Raw genomic sequence first — 25674 nt, forward strand, 5'->3', positions numbered from 1 at the left:
TTTTGGAGTTAAAAGGGGAAATACACCTCTAATATCTTCTATAACAGTGGGTGCTGATCTGAGTGATTGAAGCTACTATATGAGTTCCTGATTTCTCCATTTGCCATAGGCACTGATCTATTTTAGTATTGTGACATTTCATATACAGTTGGGAGACTGTGAGAAGATCAGCAAGAGAAATCAAACCTAAAGAAAGCCAGCCAGATTAACCCTGAAGAAAGCCAGATCACACTACTCTCAAGCTGGCCCTGTCCCTCTGCTTCTGTATTGACTAGGCTGTGCAGTGTGGCTACAAATAATAGTGTGGCAGTGTGGCTAGTCCAGAGAAACTATTACTGTGATTCTCCAGTACTAGCACTCACTATTTGTTCTCAATATTTCATTTATAATATCTGTAGCCCTGGTTGTGTTTACAGCTTATAAAGCATTGCATTCATTTGTAGTGCTATTAATATAAATAAATATAATACAATGCAATATCATAGCATTTAGGGCAGAAATGTGAAAAAATTTAATTCCTACAGTACAAGTAACCCATATTATTTGTTTATTATTTGAGCTGCAAGTATTATCCACTTGTTGGGGTTTCCAGGGTGGTGGAACATTACTTACCTGACTCTTTAATGTAGTTCCTATTGCATATGTTGAAAGTAGCCCCACAGAGAGGTAGAACCTGGTGACTTTGTGTTCAGTTAGGATAGGTGGGAAGTGAAGCTGACCTGTTTGGCTCACCACCTTGGTGGTTCATGAAGCTGAGAACATGAGAGGTATCCATGGGGAAAAAAGGAATGCCAAAAGTACGGCTAGGTCAAATTTGAGATGCTTGAGGAGAAAATGATTAAAGGAGTTAAGAAGGGCAACCTAAGCTTGGATTACAGTTGGAGTAGTTTAGTTCCCCATATGTGAGAGAAAAGGCTACATGAAAGTGACTCTGCCTTGAGTGCTGCTAATATTTTCTGCTAGAATACCATAAGATCCTAAAGAATGGTATCCTACTGTAGCACTTTGTCAGTTTGTAATTTTGTTAAATTATTGACTGACAAATTAAAGGATATAATACACAAGAACCGTGGACAATCTGTAAAATATATTTTTGTGACCAGTGCTTAGTGATGTTATCCCTTATAATCAGTGCTCAGTAGTGTAATTTGTGTCACAACAAATTGAAATGTATGTATTAAAAATATAATGTGCCCCCTGTTGTAAAAATATGAGGATATTAGGAGTCACCTTGGGGTTCCATAAGCTGTATAAAAGCATTTATATGGCCACAGAACTCCTTGGTGATGTCTATTACCCTTATATTTTACAGTAGTGGGTACATTATTCCCTCTTATTATTTATAAGTGGATTGCAGGTTTTGTACATCTGCAATGTACCTTGTTTGTTATCTTTTACATTATCCTCTTATTCTATAAGTCATTATACTTAGTTTAGTCATACATATTTGTATGTGGGTGGCACTTTTATGAAATTATTTCCATAGAAAAGAGAAATCTGCAAGGTTGGTCTGAGAATGTGGAGGATCAAGATCCAGTTTCATTAGACAAAAAAGGCAAGCGCAGGAAAGAAATGATGAGAGTCAGTTTAATTAAGCAGAAGCCATATGCACTTGTGTTTTGTGGTTGTAGGGGATTGCATGTATCTTCTCTAGTTCTGGAATGGAAAGCACCGCAGCTTGTTTCCTAGGCAATGCCTTTGACTCTTTGAGCCTGCTTGTCACTTAGATTTATCCATTTCAGACACTTAAGACTTGAAATGGCAGAATTGCTAGCTGCTCCATGACTCATCATTTATTTTGGATTTGCTGGTCATGTCACAAATAGTCACCTCATGCTGGAAGTATGAATGTTGTGTCTAGCAGATATTCTGCCTGAGGCACCTTAAAAGAGCCATCAGTGCAACCTTTGGTAGTTTTAGTTGTGAAGGTACACTATCCCAGACAGAAAGTGTGTTTTTTTGTCACTTTATACATGCAATACATTGTATTTATTTTTTTATTAACATTTATAATAATTCTGTTTTTTTATGCAGGTGTAGGACCCGTTTTCCAAAATGCTCAGGACCAAGGGTATTCCGGATAAGGGGGTTCTTCTGTAATTTGAATCTTCATACCTTAAGTCTATGAAAAAATCAATAAAACATTAATTAAACCCAACAGGATTATTTTGCCCCCAATAAGGATTAATAATAAGATACTGTTTTATTATTACAAAGAAAAAGGAAAGGAAATCAATTTTAAAAAGTATATTAATTAATTAAATTATTTGATTAAAATGGAGTTTATGGGAGACTGCTTTCCGTAATTTGGAGCTTTCTGGATAAAGGATCCCATACCTGTACTCAATTTTTTACTATATGTATGAATCACCATATACAATTATACAGAAGCAAGTTTTACAGATATTCTTTTGATCCTCCCCATTATTTGTTATAACTCCAGTCACATAATCGGTCCAAAATATATTCAAAGTGTATATGGAAAGCGTTTGACCTCATCTTTTTTAATTACATTTAGGCCACCATGCATGCAGCAAAGATTTTGACTGGATATCCATGTAACACAGACAGTCAGGTACCATATTTAACATTCAATATACCCAATGCCTTGAGGCATTTTCCTGCATTCAGATCCCTACTAGTACAACTGGGAATGCCTAGCCCATTTTATAAGTCACTTTGGTTTTCAGTCAACAAAGGTAAATATTCAGTTTTCCACTGCTGTCCACTTTTCCTATTTCCTTTTTTGGCTCACCTGCCTTAGCCCAACATCCCCAATTCTAGGCTAATTTCTCCATCATGTAATCACGCTGCAAGTAAAATTGACCAAGAGCTAGCCTGATGACTGAATTCAGACATGGCTCACAGTGTGGACTAACACTACCTTATTTTTATAATATTCATTATGTTTTATTATCCCCTATTTTTAGAGTTATTTTCCCCTCCACCACCCTCCCTACTCTTTACTGGAAGCAGCATGTACTCCTACGTACATCTGTTGTTGCTAGGCAGCCAGCGTGAATACTGATTGGATCAGCCTGTAGGATGAACACTAAGGACGTTACATACACATAAAGAGGGAGTGTGAAAAGTACAAAGAAAAATAAAAAAAGGATGCGTAGGAGGAGAAATTAGCCAAAAAGAGAGGAAAGGTGTAATAAAAAATGACAAGATATAAAAAATAATATTGGAAACATTACTTGCATTACTGGTGATAAATGGTAGCTGTGTTCATTATAAATGAGTTTTTATGTGACTAGAATGTTCACTTGTATTGTTATTATAGGAACACAAACCTGCATTTTCATTTTTTTACTAAAGCTAAGAACTCCCAATCCAGTCTTATTATTATTAACAATTATTTATAAAGCACCAACATATTCATCAGCATTGTACGATAGAAGAGTATAAACAGGTTACACACAAAAAATGACTGATACAGATACAGGAGGGAAAGAGAGCCCTGCTTATTAGAATGTACAAGTTTTGAATTACTTGCTCAGTTCTACTCTTTAGCATGACCTGCTCCCACTGTTTAGAATTGCTGGGAACTTGTAAAAGTCTTCCTTTGCAGTTAAAACTAAGGGCTCTTTTTTATTTTAAAAAAAAAATGGTTTTATTTATTTTTCACTCAAATACACAATTATATAATAGAATGCATGTATGAAGAAAAAATAATATAGAACAATTTAAATAATAGTAGTCATATCAAGACAAAGGAAATGCAACATTTTGTGGTAATAGTAATATTAACAGATATAATAATGAATTCACTTTTGTTTATGGTTAATAATTCTGTGAATTCTGGGATGTATGTGAAGCAGTCTTGGTGATTGATTTCTTCTCCGATTTATCTCAAGGTAATATGATTGTGTTTCCTTTATAAGTGGGTTGTTTCTTAATGATTCTATGACGTACCATGTTGTGTGTTGAATGGTGTAGATTGTAAGGTATTTGAGGGCTGGTGTAGAAGAGTGTACATAAGTTGACCAATTATCAGTATTGAAGTGTTTTGTTCTTTTTTTTTTGTTGTTGTTGTTTCTATCCAATCCAGATTAAATATTTGATGTAGTTTTGACTAATGTTATGGAAGGAGCTTCAGGGGATATTCATTGTTGTAATAATGTCTTTCGGGTTGCTGCTGCCAATCTTTTTGCTTACTGTTAGGTTTGCATAGAGATTGGTATCGCTGTATAGTACCCATGTGATTTGTGCCTGAATAGATTTTCCAGCAACCTGTTTCCAGTACAAGGGAAAGGGCTCTTTTGTGTAGGGTATGTTGTTTTGGAGTAAGTAATATTTTAATCTCACTAAGATCATTAAAATATTACTGACTGACAGCATTCTTATAAAAATTGATAGGCATGTGTCAGTAACACATGGAAAGTATGGGGCACAGATATCTTCCTATAGAGAGGTGCCCCCAAGCCGCCCCCCAGTCCACAGCTGACACACCGATATGGCCTTAGAGGCCTGGGAGCAGAGAGCTGGTCCTGTCGGTCATGCTAGGCTGGCCTGGATAGCTGATCCTGTAATAGCATGAAGTATTATTGACATTTTTATTATTTCCATTGTGAAGGATTGTGCCACCCCCAGCCCAGCATGAGAAAGGAAGCATTACAGACCCTATAGCTCTCTCTACTGATCCTAACTGCAGGTACTACTGAGCTGGGTACAGCCTGGGGGCCTACAGTTTCCATCATGCTTTAACCACTGAATGTTTGGGAACACAGGCTGCATGTTAGAGCAGGGTCCATCAGTATTTGTAGGTAATTCATGTTTGATGTACGTTGTACAGCAGTGTGGAATGTGTTATATAACGTATTAAAAATGCTGGAAGTTGCAGTCCAGTAACATTTGGGTAATGAAGCACTACTATTGAAGTTATATGTCTTCTTTAAATAAAAGAAAAAAAAGGATCACAGATTTTTTTCTCAGAAGAGGTAACGCACCTCTTTAAAAGATATCATGGAAAGGGTCTGAATGGCAATATGTGACATCATTTTTACTTGCCAGTCTACATTGTGGTGCATCATGTTCTGTGTGGCAGGCAAAGCTGGCTGGGTGCCTTGGGTTTGAGGAGCAGGCGGGCAGAACGGCCTTAAGACTTCACCAAATATAAATAAAATATTAAATGCAAAAAACTTTTACATGTAATATTTAAGGGAAACAAAACACTTGTCTAATGTACAGGTATCTGACCCCTTATCCGGAAACCCATTATCCAGAAAGTTCCGAATTACGGTAAGGTCATCTCCCATAGACTCAATTTTAATCAAATAATTCACATTTTTAAAAATTATTTCCATTTTCTCTGTAATAATAAAACAGTACCTTGTACTTGATCCCAACTAAGATATAATTAATCCTTATTGGAGGCAAAACAATCCTATTGAGTTTAAGTACTGTTTTGGAGATCCAAATTATGGAAAGACTCCTTATCCGGAAAACCCCAGGTCCTGAGCATTCTGAATACCAGGTCCCATACCTGTACTATTGTCAGTTTTTACTGTGCTGCTTCTATAAATTCCTTCAACACATGATTTCTCTGATTGATCCAATCATTCACATGACTTTCTGCCAAATGAAAGAAAATTGCATTTGTACTTTGCTGCTAGGTCTTTCTGTTCCTGGTTCATTGCAATCATATATACATTTTTATTATTTTCCTTTTCCAATGTGTGTATTTTCCTTTTCCTATGTGAGTACTGCTAACATAGGGAGATGAAAACTAAAGCAAAAACTGGTATTTGTGTACATGAATATTTTAAATAAAGATAAAAATCAAAACTAGGAAAGTCAGCAAATCACTTTGTCATGCATCCCATTCAGACCACCATGCAAATCAATTCAAAATGGATTGGAGAGTCCCAACAGATTTGTTTAAAGGGGGGGTTCACCTTTACATTACAATTATCTGCCTTCCCCTTCTACATCTTTTCGGCTTTTAAATGGGGGTCACTAACCCTGGAAGCCAAAAACTTATGGCCTGTAAGTCTACATTTTTATTATTATTGTTATTTTTTATTGCTTATCTTTCAATGCAGGCCCTCTGCTATTCATTTTCCCATGTCTTATTTAAACCACTGCCTGGTTGGTAGGGTAACAAAGACCCTAGCAACCAGATAGCTGCTAAAATACCAGCTGCTAAACAAAAAGCGAAATAACTAAAAAACCATAAAAAATGAAGACCAATTGCTAATTGTCTCAGAATGTCAATGTCTACACCATATAAAAAGTTAATTTTAATGTGAACTACCCCACTAACAGCCTTATAGGTTGCCTCTGCATGGATCACAGATGTCTTGATCATAGATTGTATATGCATAGTTGGAATTCTTAACTATGGGCTCAAAAATTGGTGCTCCAAGTTGTTTATGGTGAGTCTTGATTTCCCCTTTAGCTATGTATAATGAAGTGATTACCCTGGCTCGGTTTGTATCCCCTTGCATATACAATACAGCAAGTAATGTCTTTCTGCTTGTGATATAGTAATAATAATAAATGATAATAATAAAATAATCTAGGTTGGCAGAAGCATAGTTCATGATGGGCTATATGTGGCATTTTGACTTTTCGGCTTTTGTGCGAGTAACATAATTGTAGGCTTTTATGCAACATGTAGGAAAGCATTTTCTGTTTGGCTGTTAATATTATCTGCACTACTTCTTCCGACCCCTAAAACAATGAAGCAGAAGCCATCTGATTAACAGACCTGGAGGAAAAGTGACTTCCTTTACATTGCTTCAATCCAGAATGCAGAAAAGGATAAGGCTTGTTAAAGCATAACGCATAACAGACTGTAACCTCTTGCAAGTAGGGCATCACTGTTTGTTTAACCCTGATAATTTATTGAATGTCCCACATTTGTCATAATATTTTGTGAAGCCCTGTATAACATTATAAATAAGTGGTAAGAGGAAAATGGCAGGCATACCAGGGGTAGATGGTAAAAGGGAGAACTAGAGAAGATCATAATCCTTAGGTATTTACTTGCCTTACCTCAACTGTAAAATAGGTATGGGATATGTCCAATAAAAGCAATTAATTGAAGTTTATATAAATGAAACCTTTCTAGCTGCTAGCTGATCTAGAGGAAGACAACAAAACATCTACATCTATTTACACTGGTCTATTTATTTTATTTATATGATAAACTAGAGAACACAATGTCTAGATGTTCTAACTCCCGAGTGTATTACTTCTGAAACTGTATTCTCCCCTAACTGCCTTCTTATACCATCCAGTATTCTTTAAGAGCTGGAATCATTTAAAACATAAGCATTGGCTTTAATGTTATTGGTAAATGTAACTGAATTAACTGCATTGTTTGTGTTTATGCCATACATAAACATAACTGAATTAAAATCAGGGCTTGTTTATCCCTTTCTGTTCTCTGGGTCTAACTTTTAAAATAATGTAACAAAAGTGAGGCATCCCTCAGGTATGTTAGTTAGCTGGCTTGCTTGCTTCATTTTTTCAGGAGCCAGAGTATAAGACAAAGATAGATAGATAGATAGATAGATAGATAGATAGATAGATAGACTGACATCTTAATGCTTTTATGAAATAGGATTTTTATATAAAAAAGTGCTTTAGAAATTTTTCATTAAAAAGATTTGTTTAAAGAGGGCATATAGCTTAATTTGGAAAACCCTGTATTAGCTCCTAAACGTAAAAACAAACAACTTTACCAGGAAAAGGTATTACACATTTGTTACCATCTTTAAGGAAAAAAAGCAATTATTCTCTGACCTGAATGAACCTCAGCCTGTGCTTCTTACATTTATTTTCTGGACAGCTCCTTTAAAGCTCTGGTCCACTGGCACTCCTTTACTATCTTGTCTGACACTGGTGCTCCCCTACTCTTTTGCCTGATGCTCTTCTATAGGCTTAGGTCAGAGAAAAATTACTTTTTTTGTAATGAGCTTATATGGCAACATTTTTAAAATTAGGCTATATGTCCCTTTACTATCAGGCAGAAGTGAAAAAGATGAAATAATTTATAGCGTGTGCTAATTATTACTGTGAAAATAACTTTTTTTGCACCTAAAAAATATACCACCTTCTAGCAGGTATAAAAATGTGATATGTGCAATTAAAATTCACAGAACGGTATACAGCAAAATGAAATTCTTGTTCTTACTTGTGCATTTGTGCATTGTTTGTGTTTATGCCATACATCTTTAATTGCTTATATAAGGACACACTGGCTGTTGCTACTTAACATGACCTTGGCCAAGTCACGTAATCTTCACTAACCATCTACTGAATCTCTATAGAACAAGAACTGGAAAATTAGCACTCTAGAAAACCGGAGTAACAATGATGTTTATATGTCCAAGAGTAAATGCTAAAGGTATAATATGTGGTGTTTATTCCTATCTTAGTACATTAACTGATGATTTGCCTTATGTATTTTCCATCGCAGGCTCTATGGCATTTAATAGCTAATTGGCAAACTGCCACATCACAAGATCAATGGCAATTAAGCAATAGTAAGGGGAAAGCAATGTTCTTTACATGTGTGTCTAGTATCATTGTAGACAATGACGTTGCTGACGTCCTAATTTTGCCTTTTTGCCCTTTAAACACAACTGCCATGTGTTGTGGGTGTCACTTTCAGTATTTGTGATGTTACATGATTGCTTCTTAATCACTTTGTATGTGTTAGTGTATTTGGTGGGAGGAGACCAGCTCAAAGGTTCATTGAATTGACTCGATTTCCAGTGCCCTAATTATTGGCTGACTGTATTTCAGCTACAGTAAGTGCTTTGGGATAGGATTGATAATGAAGTTCTAATTCAGTCAGACAGAGCTGCCTTTTCTCTCCATCCCTTGTGCTTTCTGGTTGTGTAACTGTCCTGCGTATGTTCCTTGTTTTGTTAATTCCTTGGATGATGGGTGATAATGCAAAGGCAGAAAAACATTCACTTGTGTTTTTCTCTCTCTCTTTCTCTTCCCCCTCCCACACGCATGCTCCCACTGGCAGGCATGACTGCACCACGCAGCTAAGAGTAGCTCTGTTAGAGAAGTGCCAGTGAGCAGAGGGATCTGTACATTGAAGAGGTTCTGCTGTGACTCATGCAGGTAATTGCATTATTCCTATTACACCTGAGCTCTGTGTGATCTGCTTCCCTGTGTCACCTCCTGACTACATTCCCTCTTTCTTTGCTGTTGGCATGCTGTGGCACCACACTATCCCACTATGTACGGAGCTCAGTGCTGGGAGGAATAGAATCTAAGGTATTTGTTTCCTTTAGCTTGTGTCTGCTGTATTCCATTTCACTTGGGTTTTAGTGTTTGTTTTGGCCTTTAGTTTTCTTGTCTTTAAAAAATAGATATTGCTGTCAGTGATGTCATCTGTGATGGGTGGCACATGGTGAAATAGTGATGGCAGTGTATATACTCCTCTGCTCCTATGAGTTCATCCAACGCACACTGTCAATCTTTGTCACCTTCACCCACTTATTTTTGCAAATAACACTGAATATTGGCCAGTATGTGTGTAAGTGTCAGGAACATTAGATTGTAAACTCCACTGCTTCAGGTGCTGATCTTAATGATCTATCATCTCTCTAAAGCGCTGCAGATTATGTTGGCACTATATAAATAAAGATTAGCAACTATAAGGAGCATGTTTTTTTATTGTTGACTTAAATAAAAATAAATAGAAAAAAAAGATTTGACAGCAAGTGAGGTTTGAATCCTAGCACACTATCAAGAGATAAAGAGAGAGACTAAGATAAAGAGGTAATAATGGCAGCACCAATTCCCTGAAGTAATCATAGCAAGCAGTGTCACATAGCAGGCAAGCAATTCCAGCTTGTGCCCTTAGCAATGAAAGCAACAAAGAAGTGATGGGTTAACAAGATATTAAGTAGACCATCTTGTAATGCAAAGGGAAATGGACTAGCCTAGATATATACTCCATCAAACACACTCTTGGTACTTTCCAGGCAACCCTTTCTAAACTGATATAGAGAAGTTAGCAACTGATGCCCATTATTTGCAGTAAAGGACATCTTCAGTTTGCAGCAGAGCACATAGGGGTTTGTTAAACATAACTGGGGTTTATAGTCTGTTTCTTACCATTTTTTGAATAATTAAACCTTTTTCTGTCCAGAAGCCAATATGCCAAACACTGGGCTTGTTCCCTATGGAATTCTATTGTTCAGTCCCTTGAAGACAGAATTGGACCAGATAGGAATCTGAAATATCTTTTCCCTGGTGCATTCCCCTATTAAAATCCAGACAACCAACTCAGCGCTTTCCTTAGAGTCATGAAACAGAACCATTCCTAGGGCACCCTTCCCTTCCGAGTGTGTGGATCTGTAAGGTTGGGGTTGTGAAACCTTACTCGGTCGATGCATCTCCAGATCAGCAGATCTGTGGATTGGTATTTTAACAGAGGGGATTCCATTTCTTAGCACTTCCATACAGCTCTATGTGTGTTTCCAAGGAGACGACTGGTTCTCATATCTCACTCCCACTCTCTGCCTAGTATTTTGGCTTTGTGTTTTTCCCTTACCTCATCTCATCATCAGACCTTTTGTATCCTGCTTCAGTTACCATGTATAATAACAGATTTTTTTCTGTGGGATCAATTTTAGTTCTTTTTGTGACAGACAAAATAAAATATCTATTCAATTTACTGTTAATATAAGCATGTTTCACTTAGCCACCTACTTAGAATGTGTGGTTGAAAGTACTGTTTTAAAAGACTATGAAAACAGATGGCATATTGGGTTGTAAATGAGTCAACTTGCTGAGAACATACAGTATCTCTGGGTTTGGGCAAACTGCCTGAAGACAATAATGTCATTTTAAAAAAAAGAAATCTAATTTTAAAGGATATTTTTATCCATTTATATTTGTACTTTGTTTTATTTTATTTGAATGGGGGGAGAAGACTACCGTTCTTAAGCATGAGCTAGCCATATGGAATTCTGACATTTAGGTGTAAATTTATCAAGGTGTTAAGAGATTTATTAAAATGAGTTTAGCGCTTAATACATAAAACCCACCTACAAAGACTCACTTTTTAGAGTATTTATCAAATAGGGAGTTCTAACTTTCACCTATTGATAAGTGTGCTTATAAAATTCCCATAGGAATGAATAGAACATGGGTGAGTTTTTATGTATTAAGCTCTAAACTCACATTTTGATAAGTCTGCCACTAAGAGTAGAACAAGTGAAGGATATTGCAGTGAATAAACAGTGATGTAGGCAGATGCAGTAGGTGGTATTTCAGAGTACAGGTGTGATGTAATTCTTTCCTAGACTCAACTTGTAATCCATTGCCCATGTGTTCTATGCCATTATGTTCTGGAAGCAGGGAGCCTGCACCTGGCAGCATTTTATGTCAATGTGAAGGAAGTTTACTCATACAACTGCAGGATAGCAGAAGGCTACAAAAGGCTGAAAATGCACATGAAATGGCATGTCTGACTAAAATGTTTCAGGGGTTTCCATGGAAATAGAGATTTGACTTTAGGCAGAAAAAATAATCCATTCTTTTGCAGCTATTTATTGATAAGTGCTGGCCATTTATAGAGGAGATCCAAGACTCCTTTATACATCTGTTGTGCCTGTTGTGTAAATGTCTTCCTCTGTGTGCCTTTCAAATAAAGAGGAAATTAACTATGATCTTAATGCAAGCCCAGAATATGTTTAAATATATACAACAAAACATGGAGCTGCGTTACTTCTTTCCTTGGCTGTGGCATTATTATTCCTTGACCCCATGAGAACCTTACTCCTTTGGGTCAAGTTCAAGCAACAAGTCAGCATATGTGTACAGTAAATGGAAAAACAAAATAGTATAAATGGTCTGTAAATGCAATAGGTTATAAGTAGTGTACAGGACAGGCACACCCCCAAGCTTCTATTACTGGCCATTAGCTCCCAGGTCGGGCAATATTATATTTCAGCAAACAAGGCTAAAAAAGGTATCATGGGGTAAGGAAGAAGTTATTCACACAACAGGCTATATTTCAGATTTCCTTTCTACTTAAAGAAATATAAACATGAACATTATGTTCATATGTCTCGTGTGATGTTTTTTTAAAGTTATACGGGCAACTGTCATAAAAGGAGCAAAGTTTACTGTTCTAATCTCCTATAGCAACCAATGGGTAGCAAGCAGGGTCGGACCAGGCCGCCTGGATACCGGGAAAAACCCGGTGGGCCCTGGCAGTCCAGACCCGATCCCTCTTACTGCTCCCCCTGACGCGTTTCACTAAAGCGTGTTCAGGCGAGGATGTTGGGCGGGGGACGCGGCTGACAAGGGCCCCTGGGGCGGCAGCCCTTGAGGGGCCCTGCACCCCCCTGTCCGACCCTGGTAGGAAGCATTTAATGGTCACCTGTTTAAAAACAGACTTCTTATTTCCGTTAGCTCTGTCCGTACTCCCATCCATTCTCCCGTGCTCCATTCGTCCGTCCACCCTCCCGTCTCCAGTGCTCCGTTCGTCCGTCCACCCTCCCGCTGAGTCCTACCTCTTACAGTTCCTCCCAGTCTGCCGTCCGTCTGCCTTACTTACTGTAAGCGCCGTCCGTCCTCCCTCTCAGCTCCCCCATCTCGCTCCCCGCTGAGTCCTCTCTCCACTGCCAGGGGTGAGGACGCAGCGGGGGGCCAGGTAAATTCCCTGCGGGCCGTAGTTTGAGAACTGCTGTCTTATTTAATGCTATGGGTTACTGCCTCTGGGCAAACTTACTGCATTTTATTACATATAAGAGTTAGTTACTTTGGTGAAAATAAATTATTTGTAGTGGTCTTGTCATGCTTTATGGTTAGAATTCTTACCATAGCTATAACAGAATATTTTATCCCAGTGGTCACAGATCAGGATTTAAACCAGATGCATAATATTTGCCATTAGAGCTAATTAGAAGAATGAGAAAATTCAGCTTAGCAAGACAGATAAACAATTCCACTGTAGTTTTAAAATCCATAATAAAAACTGGTAACAGATAACTGAATGAGATGCGCAGAAATAAACATAAACACTTGGAGAACTGCGGAATTTATAAGATGACTTTATCCCATTACCTTTTGCCAAAGAAGATCCTTTCCATTGTCTAACAAGGTCAGAATTTAAAACCCCAAAAAGATATTACAGATATAATAATGCCGAAAAGAAGGTGACACTGCCATAAAGGCTTGAAATACACACTGCCATCTGATCACATTATTCATGTATCTGTGGCATTTTTACACACAGCATTCCATGGCGCTGAGCCTCTGATTGATGATTGATCCTAGATCAGTCAGAGAGATTCATATTTGCAACCAGCTGCCATGGAAGTTAATATACTGGACAGCACACCTTTAATTTTATACCTAACTATGAGCATGATTGGATTTTAAAGCCAGGAACCTAACCGTGTGACTTGCAACCATATTTAACTAGACACCCAATACTTGCATTGCACTATAGGTATCAGAATGTATTGTGGATTCCTAGATACAGCATCAATTTTCTTTAGTATAAATTGTTTAACACAAGAGATAATACATGATAAATCAACAGCGTGCCTCAGGGCTTATAGACAGTAGAAGGTGATTAGTTGTTGATCAGGGTAGGGCTGGAGTTTATTTGCAGTCACTTAAATTGTATTTTCTTTTATTTGTATAAATAAAGAGCCTTGGTTTTTTCTTCCAGTACTTCAGGCCATATAGCCGGCTACTGAATAGGTATAGATGGAAAATATGATAGAACTTGAATATGGGGGTGGACACATTTGAATCAATATTTCTGGAAAAGAACTAGAATAGCAAGGAAAAGTATTTCTAAAGAAATGCAATGTGATGGAACTTTTGACATTTTAAAACCCAAGCAGGAATCTGATTGAACTTGTCAGTACCACACACTGTTCTTGTGAAATCTGGAAGGTGTGAATGACAGAAGGCTATATATTTGGAGATGATTAAATCATGAATAGAGAGCCTTTAAAGAATGTATAGGGAAAAGCAACATGAGGTTTGTGATAGGATAATCAACAAATACCTATAAAAGGAATCATTTGAAATTCATACAGAAATAAGCATAAGGGCTATCTTTCAGTGTAATTTAAGGAGGCTGTTTACATGTGTAGCTGCTTGTGACAAGAAATGGTTGGCTTAGTAAGAAACTGCAATATATCTCATTATTAGCTATCATTTCTTTTGCATTATTTTACATTAAACATGCACAACTTAATGTATAGACAAAACACAAAAATCACTACATGTTTGCAAGAAAACTGCCACACTGCATATCTGACTTAAGACATCCTCCTTAATATCCCACCTAATAGTAAAAATAAATTTGTGCTTCTTCTCAAGCAAAGCAATATGGCATCTCCATCTGATACAAAGTAATGCAAATATATAACAAACTACACAAGCAGATTTTTTAATAAAACATGTCTATAGAAAGGGCAGTCTCTGGACTTTTGGGATTTTGAGCTATTAACCAGGGAGAGGCTACATTCGAGCCCCCAAAAATAAAGGGGCTCAATGGGGACAAAGGATTCGATTTTTCAGAGTATGAGATATTAACACAAAGCACAGTGTCTCTCTTTCAGGTGTGAAGGAAAATAGGTCATTGGAGATGAGTGATTAAGAAACTGCTGGTGATTGTCTGCAAGGCTGTTTCTGGAAGAAAAGGAGTGGGCCCTGTACTTGATTTTGCACTGGGGAACTTTTGCACTTAGTTACACCACAGATTTTTTTTATAGGTCAGTTGTTTAGTATTGTTTTCTTTCTTAAGTAAGTGGGACATGAAGGCACTGTTTGACTGGTGTCAGGCCTAGACTGGCAATCTATGGATTCTGGCAAATGCCAGAGGGACTGCTGTAAGATGCCATAGACAGTCATTATTTATTGGGCTGGTTGGGGGTTGTGTTAGAGCTTTGTGTCCTTGCAACTGCAGGGTCTATTTTGAATCTCAGTTTGGACTTTGACAGCCCAGATTGTTTCATACATCCCATGCAGATGGGTGAGACTTCTGAATAGACAAATAGGCAATTGGAGCTAATCTTGCCAACAAGATTGTAGTGTGCCAAGATTGATAGTGTGCCTTATTTTGCCTTCACTGCTTTAGTTATGATGTGCATGTACTGCATGTAAACAGAGCTTAAAGACTATATTAACAGGCAATTGCAATATCTTTAGTGTCTTTAGCCAAAAATATGGATGGAAGCAAGTGTGTGCATTATTTAGAATCTCTTCTATTCTATCCCCTTGCACTATTGTGCCATTGTTGTCCTGTATGAGTAATGAATGAGACCCAGGAACTTTTTTCTAAATGATTCAAAACCCCTGTGCAGCGACAGCTGATTCTCTAGTGACTGCAAATGAATTTCTGACAAGCACTTTATATGTTTCTGTTGCCTGCGCTTTTCTATTCCTAACAATATCGGCACCTGCAGAAACGGAAGCAGGGGCTGTTCTTGTTATGGTTCATTATGTTCCATCAACTGAACTCATCACGGTTTTCTTGTGATCATCCAAAAGAACATATGTAGCTTCTCAAAAATGCGTAGGTGTAAGTATGGGGTTAACTTAGAAACTCTGCATTTATTCACTTAAATGAGGAGCATAGTTAATGTAACTGCCATTTATAAAAGGTGAAATTATTCATGAAATAGATCAACTGAGCTCTTGATTCATTTAGTGGCACATTTACTAAGCATCAATTTTTAATTTTTAAACTTGAATTTTTTTTAAAAAGTCGCAGAAAAAAAAACGCTGCGACTTTTCCAAAATTTACTATGCATCTAAACACCTAAAAATCCGAATTCGACAATTTGACTTGCCGAGCTCATGTAGAGGTCAATGGCAGAGGTCCCTTCCCTTTCCTTGAAGTTCTTTCTTTTGTCTCAAAACTTTTGAGATTTTGCTAGGTTTTCACCAAAAATCATAATGTTTTCTAATTGTTGCAGAAACAATTCGATAAAGTCAGGATTTTTACAGCGACAATTCGACTTTTCTCACAGTAACTTTTTTTTAGTAAATATAAAGCATTTGGGAAAACGAATTTAGTCGAATTTGAAAAAAAAAATATGAGATATTATGGAGTAAATCTGCCCCTTAGCATCTTGCAAAACCCCCCCCTCAAGGTAATGAGAAGTTGTCCCAAGTGCAAAAGTCCAAATTGGGACAAAGCTGATAATGGGTCTCTCTTATAAAGAAAGAGTGGCCAAGCTGAGGTTAAAGAGGGGCTTATGGTGGGATATGATCATTATGTTTTAAGGAGAAGGAAAGGCTAAGTCACTTGGGGGTGCCAAAATGTTAGGCACCCCCAAGTGACTTAGATCGCTTACCTTTTACCCCGGGCTGGTGCCCCTGTTAGGAGAAAAAAGCACCAGCCCAGGGTATCTATAGGAAGCGCTTCCTCCTTCCTTTTTCTTCTGCCGGCAAAATCCGTGGGCCGGCGCATGCGGATAGGAAGTAGGAAGCGCTCGCTGCTACCCCGGGCTGGTGCTGTTCTCTCCGTACAGGGGCACCAGCCCGGGGTAATAGGTAAGCGATCTAAGTCACTTGGGGGTGCCTAACATTTTGGCACCCCCAAATGACTTAGCCTTTCCTTCTCCTTTAAATATATAAGGGGATAATTCAATAAAGGCTCTGATATTTCGCCAGTAGATCCATCCAGCAGACCTGAGGGTTTCTATTAAAGGGTTAGCGTTTAGACATATAGACAATCTGTTATATAAACTCACATGTTGTAAACTTTCTGTGCCTAACAGTATTCTAGGGATTAAAGGAAAACTATAGCCCCAGAGAGAATACTTAAACAGCACATATTTTATATCATATTAAGTAATCTATTAAAGTATCATACCAAACTGGAATGTATATCAGTAAATATTGCACTTGTACATCCTTTCCCTTGAGCCACCATTTTGTGATGGGCTGTGTGCTCCCTCAGAGATCACCTGACAGGAAATAATGTAGCTCTAACTGTAACAGGAAGTAGTGTGGGAGTAAAAGGCAGCATCATGAATAATATGAGCCAGGGGGCAGTCTTTCTTACTTAAAATGGCAATTTTCTATTTAGGATTACCCAATGGCTCATACTACTAAAAAAGTATATTTTTATCAAAATTGTTTATTTAGATGAAGCAGTGTTTTACATTGAATCAGTTGTTGTAACAGTATGTTTTTAGAGATGCCTACATTGTTTGGGGGTATAGTTTTCCTTTAACATCTAAAAGCCTTTTAGATGTTTCCTTTAACATCTAAAAACCCACAGTGCTGTCCTACCTGCGACTTGTAATGGTCACATGACCTAGAGTCTACCTGCATTGCTATAAACAGCACCTGCAGGGCTTGTATGGTTCAGCAACAAGCAGAGGACTCGAAGCTGAAACTCATTACAAATATTAAAGGGACACTATCACTTTTCTTAAATAAGCATAGTCATTTATATTCTCTCTAACAGTGCTGTCCAACTTTTGTGCGGCCAACATGGTGGAGGGCCGATAATTGAAACCAGTTTTGACCGCTCCCCATTTTTTAAACCACATCCACACCCATGTTATCACATGACCATACCCATATTATTGGTGGTAGTACAGCAAAAACCTACCATACTCTGCCTTCCCTACCCTGCCTGAGTGAGCCATACTCTGCCTGCCCTATGCTGCCTATGTGTGCCATTCCCTGTCTGCCCTATGCTGCCTTTGTGTGCCATACTCTGCCTGACCTATGCTGCCTGTTTGTGCCATACTCTGCCTGCTCTATGCTGCCTGTGTGTGCCATACTCTGCCTGCCCTACTCTGCCTGTGTGTGCCATATTCTATTTGCCCTACCCTGTCTGTGTGCTATACTCTACCTGGCCTATGCTGCCTGTATGTGTGGCACACACAGGCAGCATAGGGCTGGCAGAGTATGGCACACACAGGCAGCATAGGACAGGCAGAGTATGGCACACACAGGCAGCATACAGTCACACAGCAGTATCTATATATTAAAAAACTTTTCAATTGCAGTACCACCTCAGTATATGTTCTTTTTATAGTGTGCAGGGTTTATTTGTGGATCTGAGGTATGAACAGGTGAATAATGTGGGGCTTACAGTCTGAGCCTAAGGTATGAGCAATGCAGAGGGTGAACAATGTAGGGATTAAATAGTGTGAACAACACAGGGGATTACATTAAACACAATACAGGGGGATTACAGCCTGAATCTGAGGTGTGAACCATGCAGGGGGGGGGGGCAGTTAATCTCAGTACTGATACCATTTAAAGCTTACACAAAGGTAAGCCATCAAAGCAGCCAGACAGGTGGGGGCCACACAGAGGGGGGTCGTGGGCCGCCAGTTGGACAGCACTGCTCTATAACATGAATAAAAATACTTGTATAAAAAAACACTGTGCAGTTGCTTGTTCCTGTCTAAGAATTAGTGCTGCAAAATGCCCAATACAAAATGTGTTTTTAAAAAAATGCAACATCTGCGGGAAGAGTACTTACTACTATACTGATATTTATCATATAAGTAAGTTTGTAATTTCCAGAATTGCAGGCATTTATTGGATTGTTTTGTTTTATACTGAAGCCCTGTATGTTTTTTGGTGCAATACTGACACATAATGCATAATGTACCATTTCAGAACAACAATGAAGGGCTTGCAGCTTGGTAACAGGTTGTCATGACAACAAGCTACACCCACAAGAGCTCTGTATAAAGCTGACAGCTCATCATCTCCCAAATCTCCCACCTGGTTATATTGTTGTGTTTCATGCAAACCAGGGAGGATAATGCTACAAACAGCTACAATCAGTAGCCCCCCCCCCCCCATCCATATTCATTTTTAAGATATCAAATAATGATACCAAGCTGGCATCTACACATCTTTAACAATTGCTGTTTTAAATCTTTTTCCTTGAGGCACCATTTTGTAATGTTCTGTGTGTCACTCCCTTATCACCTGACAGGAAATAATGCTGTAAGAGGAAGAAGTGTTGAAGTAAAAGTCTGTGAATTAGTTGGCTGATGCAATCTAGCATGGATGTGTGCCCTTGGTTTGTGTGTGATTACCGTGCTTCGTGCATGCCAAAGGGCGGACTTTAGTATTTAAAATGGCAGTTTAGCTTTATGGGACAATTTAATGGCTTAAAATACAAGGAAAGTGTGTTTTTCTTGAAAGGATTTTAATTTTATGAAACCATGTTTTACATCACCTGCTTCATGTAATTATTCAGACCTGCAATGTTCAGGGGTATAGTTTCTCTTTAAGGACAAAAAAGGCTGCTACACATTCCCTTGGCCTTAAGCTAGGGCTAAAAACATTTATGTACTATGATCATTAGGATTAATGAAATAAAATATTGTATAAACTATTCTGGGATGATGAAAGGGCGCTGGCATTAAATGACCAAATTAAAAGGACTAGATGTACAGAAGCATTCTCTTCGCTCCCCCTGGTTAATATGGGATCCAAGGTAACCATATTATAGTTTTGTCATTTAACAATTTCATATGCACTGCGCTATATATCTTTTCATGTAGTTATTGGAGAACATTTTGCTTCATTATGGATTGATATATTTCAGAATATATTTTGCATGCAGTTCATATTGCAGTTTTCATAATACAGTTAGTCTAGATGGGACATTTTCCAGCAACATTTAATCACTGGCTGCATTTGGTATAACATACAGTATATACCGTATTGTCCTTATATGATACAAGGTATTTAGTAGCAACCATCCTCTAAATTTTGGTGACCATTACCCATTTACAGTTCTATATCTACCAACATACCAGGCTAAAAAAATGATTTCAGGTCTAAAGCCCAATTCACACAGGCAACCCTGTTACAACCAAGCACGCTGCTCATTTTCCCCAAACTCCTATTCCTACTGCAATCCCTTTTCAGGGGTACAGATCAGGGTATCCTGCTAAACTAGTGTTGTTTTATATTACTTTGGGCTAGATTCAGTCCAGTGAGAAATAGTTAGCTTGTGGTTTATCACGTGAAAACTTGATCGATGAGATATAATTTGAGCAGAAAAAAACTTTTCTTCTAATTTAGTTCCAGTTTTTTCTTAAAGACATCAATAGAGTTTTCACGTGATAAACTGTGATATAAGTTTTTCTGAATTGAATTCCATCTCAAAATGAATCTTGCTCATAAGTTTTCTCACTGAATTTAGTTTGGCCCATTGTCTTAATGTTCCCTACACATTAAATAATTTCACCTTTTTTAGTCTAACTTTTGGGTACCAATATGTAGGTAGGGCCGGGGTGACAGTTCCTTACCTTTACTCGGTATTTCAGGCTCCAGCCAGAAGAATGGGCAGACTCTTTCTGTGCAAAAACTTTTTATTAACAGGTGGTGGTCACCAATGCATTCAGCAGACAGTTTGAACACTTGAGTTTTTGCATACAAATCATTCTTCTTCCAAGGACTTCCCAGGCCAGTTGCACAGCTTACGTAAAGTACCTCTTCAATTCCGCTACCATAGACCTAGTCCCACCTATCCACTCTAGTGGTCCGATATCCACTCTTGTACCTCTCCACTCTCTTTAGTGGTCCGGTACTCTGCAGTCATACCCCTCCACTCTTCCCGAATAGGACTTTACACCTACAGATTCTGGCTAGAAGGCTTTTACACTCTTCCTAACTGTTCCTATACTGGTACTTGATTCCCTGACTAACGGGATACCCATTGGAACCTGGTTCCCCTTTCTCCTGGTTGGGACAGAGGCTGCCCGTTCTATCTACCCTGACTGTCTTGTGCATGTAATGCTCGCTAGTACACCCCTCTAACCTATGCTAGCTATTCCTCTACTACTGCCCAGGTCCTGATTCACCTCCTGTGGATAGACCGTGAACCTGGGTGTGGCTGCTCCTTTTATACCTTCCTGCCTGCACTGCCCTCTGGTGGCAGGTGGTCTAAATTACACTTAGCTATTTTAATTATACCCAGGTTACTATACTGCCACCTAGTGGCCAAACAAAGCATTAACCCTTTACCATTTTCCCAACATACATATTAAGCATACATCTTTCCACCTTCTTACAAGTATGGCAGCTTTTCCAGGACAAGAATATCATTAATTAGTACTGGGATTTATATGAAATATTAACAGTGATTTTCCCTTTAGCAAAAAAAAAATGAATGCAGCAAAAATGAAAATTACAGAGGAAAGAGCAATTTGCACCACACAGATATCTGTGACACAGTTTCTCTCAGCAATGCTTGAGACATCTGGAATTACATGTATTTTAATTGCAGGGTGCATGTCATTTCTCTGTTTCCTTAGTTGTTTAGTAGCCTTAAAGGAACTGTACAACATGTTTAGTAATACATGCTATATGACTTTTAATTTTTTATTTTTTAACATCTGTAATAAAATATTGACAAACAGAAAGGAACAAAAGAGCTTTTGTAGAATTAGCAGACAATTTTCAGTGGGCTTTACAAACAACGGCTTAGAAATTGTACAGGTATGGGACCTGTTATCCAGAATGCTTGGGACCTGGAGTTTTCCGGATAAGGGATCTTTTCGTAGTTTGGATCTCCTTAACTTAAGTCTGTTAAAAATCTTTTAAACATTAAATAAACCCAATAGGATGGTTTTGCCCCCAATAAGTAATAATTATATCTTAGTTGGGATCACGTACAAGGTACTGTTTTATTATTATAGAGAAAAAAAGAAATCAATTTTAAAATTTGGAATTATTTGCTTATAATGGATTACATGGGAGATGGCCATTCTGTAATTTGTAACATTCTGGATAACGGGTTTCCGGATAATGTACACACCTGTACTTTAATAAACCTTGGAATACTTTGATACTGATCACTTTTAGAGGGTACATTTTGTGTTAATTTGCTGTTTAGTAACCAGACTACTTAGTCATTTTTATGTGAAAATAAAGTAATATGATTTCAGATGTTCTAAATTAAAGCTGAAATACTTCACCTAAAAAGAAGCAACATTTTAGTAAATGATATAGGGCAGCCGTAGTGCTGGCAGGTAGGGCATCAATAAACATTATTTTAGCCACTGTGAAACAGTTACGGCCTGCCTAGATTTCCCCTAGAACAGAAACGAGAGATTCTGGTATAGGATCTGTATTTTCTGCATGCCAATAGATTTGTACCACGCACTACTCAGAAATTAGTCATCCACAGGTAAAACAGATCACCTTTGTCCTTTGTATTCTGTTGTACACTCACTAAACTCATTATTCTCATGCATGACAAGTGACCACAATAATGTAAGATATGGCAGGCCCCGTAATATCTATGGCATGGGGCCAACTCGTTGTTTCCTTTCACCTCTCATGCACCCAGTTATGACCAGTTCCTTAATTCCACCTTTATTATCCATCCATACCAGTAAACCATTACCAATACCATTATATATTTCAGTTACTTAGGTGGTGACAGAACTAATCGTTGCACCAAAGGATCCTTCTCAATTTAAAGGGCTCTCGTGATGGACTGCAACATTGCTAGTTTTTCCCTTGGTTAGTAATGTATGAAAGCCCTGGATTGGCACTAAGTTTGCTTACAAGTGCTGTAGAGGCTCGTACAGCTTCATAATACAACTAATTTTACAATTAATAGATATCTACGCTATAAACAGCATTTCCCATACCATTAAAAGTTAGACTAATGTGTTAGCTTTGAATAGCTCTGATTGGAACAGGCAGAAATTACCCCTGCTTAATATAGAGATGCAGAGAAATGTCTAGAATAAGCTGCCATGTAATAGTTTATTATGATAGAATAAGAGGTGAGGAAGGAGGTGAGAGGGTGACTAGTGAGCCTGTGACAAGAGAGAGCAGCATCATTGCATTGTCTCATCACAGAACTCAACACTTGGTGTTTAGCGAACATCACAGTTCTGCGAGAGTCTGTGAAATTGTTCCTATAGAAACAGCCTTGAGACCAAAATTACTTTTGTGGAGGAGGCTTTTTTTATGTTAATTTTCATTCTAAAGTATTTCCTTATGGCCTCCAAATGGCTTATTTTTGCTTGTTGAAATGAAATGATAGAATCTGGTTTTATTGTGTTTTTTTTTCAATTGAATGTCAATGGACACCAATGTGTTTTTTTATAGGAATAGCATTATTTGGCATCAGGAACCTATAGGTACTTTTGGCACTTCTAGATCTTAGAACCTATGTAATATATACTTATATCTATATCAGTAAAGGTAACCTGAATAAATATGCATTCTTCAGCCAAGTGGCAAGAGATAGTTTTGACTTGCCAGGCCAGTATGGCAATTTTGATTGCCGCTGCCCTTAGTTATAAAACAGCGGCTATGGTAACACCCCTTTGTACCTTCCAGGTGTGTTTCAGCCTGAAAATGCTGATTTTATGCATAAAAAGCAATCACTCATGTATTTATACTTATTTCCCATTCAATTGAATGGAATCTAAGGGAGGTGTTCATGGGCAGTTTTCAGCCAGCTGAAATATGCCATTGGAAAAGCATTAAGTGTTATACCAGCCTACAGGGAGTAAATGACTCAAGCATTAGATGTGTGGTCAGGTAATTCAGTCTCCAGTGAATTTGCCAATCCGTATGATGCTTCCTCTAGTCATGTAGTTAGCCTTCATCTCTAAGATGCGTTACAGCAGTGAGTTTAATGTACACACAGTAATGTAATAAAAAGTCTTCCATTTGGCCACATCTAGTTACACAAAGCAACCAATCAAATGTATGACTAGTAAATGCTACCTGCTGATTGGCTGCTATAGGTTAGTTGATTACATTACCCCTACCCCTACATTACCCCTACATGCAACAGTAGAAAGAAATGCAACATTATCAAATTGTAAGAGGTGGCTTATAATTTTGCAAATTACAAAAAAAACAGCAATGCTAACCACAAACACACTGCAACTATGTAATTTATGGATGGGTTCCATGGGTTACAACATGCTAGGGCTGTAGTTTTCAAAGCTATCCAAAGTCTGTGGCCCAGTTAGTTATGGAACATATTCTTGGTTAATGGAACTGATGCTGGTATTATATAAAGGATATCTACCACTTAACATCTGAACTGACTGACATAGCACTGGTAGTGATAATTAGGATCTTCCTATGCCTGTAATTAAGTTTTTGATGCCTACAGTATTTTGGAAAACTATGGGAATGTTCCTTCCTTTACGTTAAAGTATGATCTACCTTTAAGAAGGATTTGTAGTTTTGCCAGATTTTCTTCTGCTCTTAAAGGCATTCATATAGTTTTCTTAAAGAAGATCTGAACATGAAAAAAATGAACTGATGTAAATTTACTTTGGTTGCTTCTCTGAGCACTTTTGATATTTAATAATTTTTCTATTTTTAGGCGTTTCTGAGATATTTGCATTTTTAAACTGCCAATAATTGTATTTTGGCGTATCCGGCAAGTGCATAGGCAGTTACAGGCAAATCAATGTAAACTGAACCAGTGTGAACAAGTTTACACCAACTCATTTTTTGGTTAAACATCCCTTTTAATTCAAGCAGGGGTCATTAGCAAGTGAAGTCTGTCCAAATATCCTGGAAACAAACACTTTGTAGATCTCTTTTGAGTACGGCAACATTATCTGACTCACAATTGCTTTTACAAGATCTGTTCCATAAAACAATATAATTAGCACTTCTGTGGAACAAGATTTTCTGGCACAGAAGCAAAAATGCTTAATATCACTTTGTAAATCAGTTTTGAGGAAAACAAAATCTCTATTTAATCACAGAAATATTTTTGTGCTAGTACTAATTTGCATGTTTTTTAAATTAAACTTTATTGTACCTATTTGGCTGCTGGATCAGATTTCATGCCCGAGGTGAAATAAATATAAATTTTAACAATACTATGTTTTCCCTTATAATCTTTATAGTTTATTGCTTTTATTGATGAGCACATTTCCTTGCCCCTTTCTCCTTGTTCTCTGTTTTCTTTACCCCTTTTGTTACTGCAAATTAACAAAAGTAACTGTTTACTGATGTAAATTTGAACATGGTATCTGTTTTTATCTGTTTTTTTCCTGCTTTTGATAAATACAAAATCAATAGAACAAACTTTCTTAAACATTTCTTAGGTCACAAAGTGATATGTGTCCCCAAACAGAAATGTTTAGGAACACTGATGAAGATGGCATAATCCTAATCCTAATCCTTCTCAGACTTTATGTAACTTCACTAGAATGGCCCTTTTCCTTTGACGGTACTGTGTCTCACTGTAGCACTAACCATTTTATTTCTAGATTATAAATGTACCGTATATACTCGAGTATAAGCCGATCCGAATATAAGCCGAGGTACCTAATTTTACCTAAGAAAACTGGAAAAACTTATTGACTCGAGTATAAGCCTAGGCATCCATTTCTTTTAACACACCTGCACACTAGCTTGTGTCCGAGTAGTAAGGGCAGCGCCAGATTACTTGTCCAACCGGCCATCCATCTAAATGCCCGATCGCAGATACACAGAGACTGATATACTAACCATGGAACTAGGAAATACTGAGGGATTCCCAGCTGTTCCAAATATTTCATTTCCAAAGTTTCAGATGATTTATTATCCTTTCACAGACCTAAAACGCTCTTTTTGTCCCTTGTTAGCCCTACCCAAACAGTGCCACAGATATCATTCTCCCCTCTAGCCCCTCAGTTCCCATACAAACCCCTACAGGTAAAGATACTCTTGCCGCAGTGGAGCTTGTTT

General features: G+C 37.8%; 1 protein-coding gene across 2 annotated transcripts in view; it reads left to right on the plus strand.

The window, feature by feature from the left end:
- gprin1 (G protein regulated inducer of neurite outgrowth 1) overlaps nt 1-25674 on the plus strand; it is a 47182-nt gene that overhangs the window by 13045 nt on the left and 8463 nt on the right. Inside the window, exons 1-2 of one of the 2 annotated variants that reach the window (XM_031898844.1) lie at nt 8271-8359; nt 8993-9090. The gene's annotated coding sequence lies outside the window, so the exon portion shown is untranslated. Of the gene's footprint in view, nt 1-8270; nt 8360-8992; nt 9091-25674 lie in introns of those variants that run through there. The other variant, XM_031898845.1, reaches the window with a different exon arrangement.

This window comes from Xenopus tropicalis, chromosome 3, assembly GCF_000004195.4.
Source record: "Xenopus tropicalis strain Nigerian chromosome 3, UCB_Xtro_10.0, whole genome shotgun sequence".
Lineage (NCBI taxonomy): Eukaryota > Metazoa > Chordata > Amphibia > Anura > Pipidae > Xenopus > Xenopus tropicalis.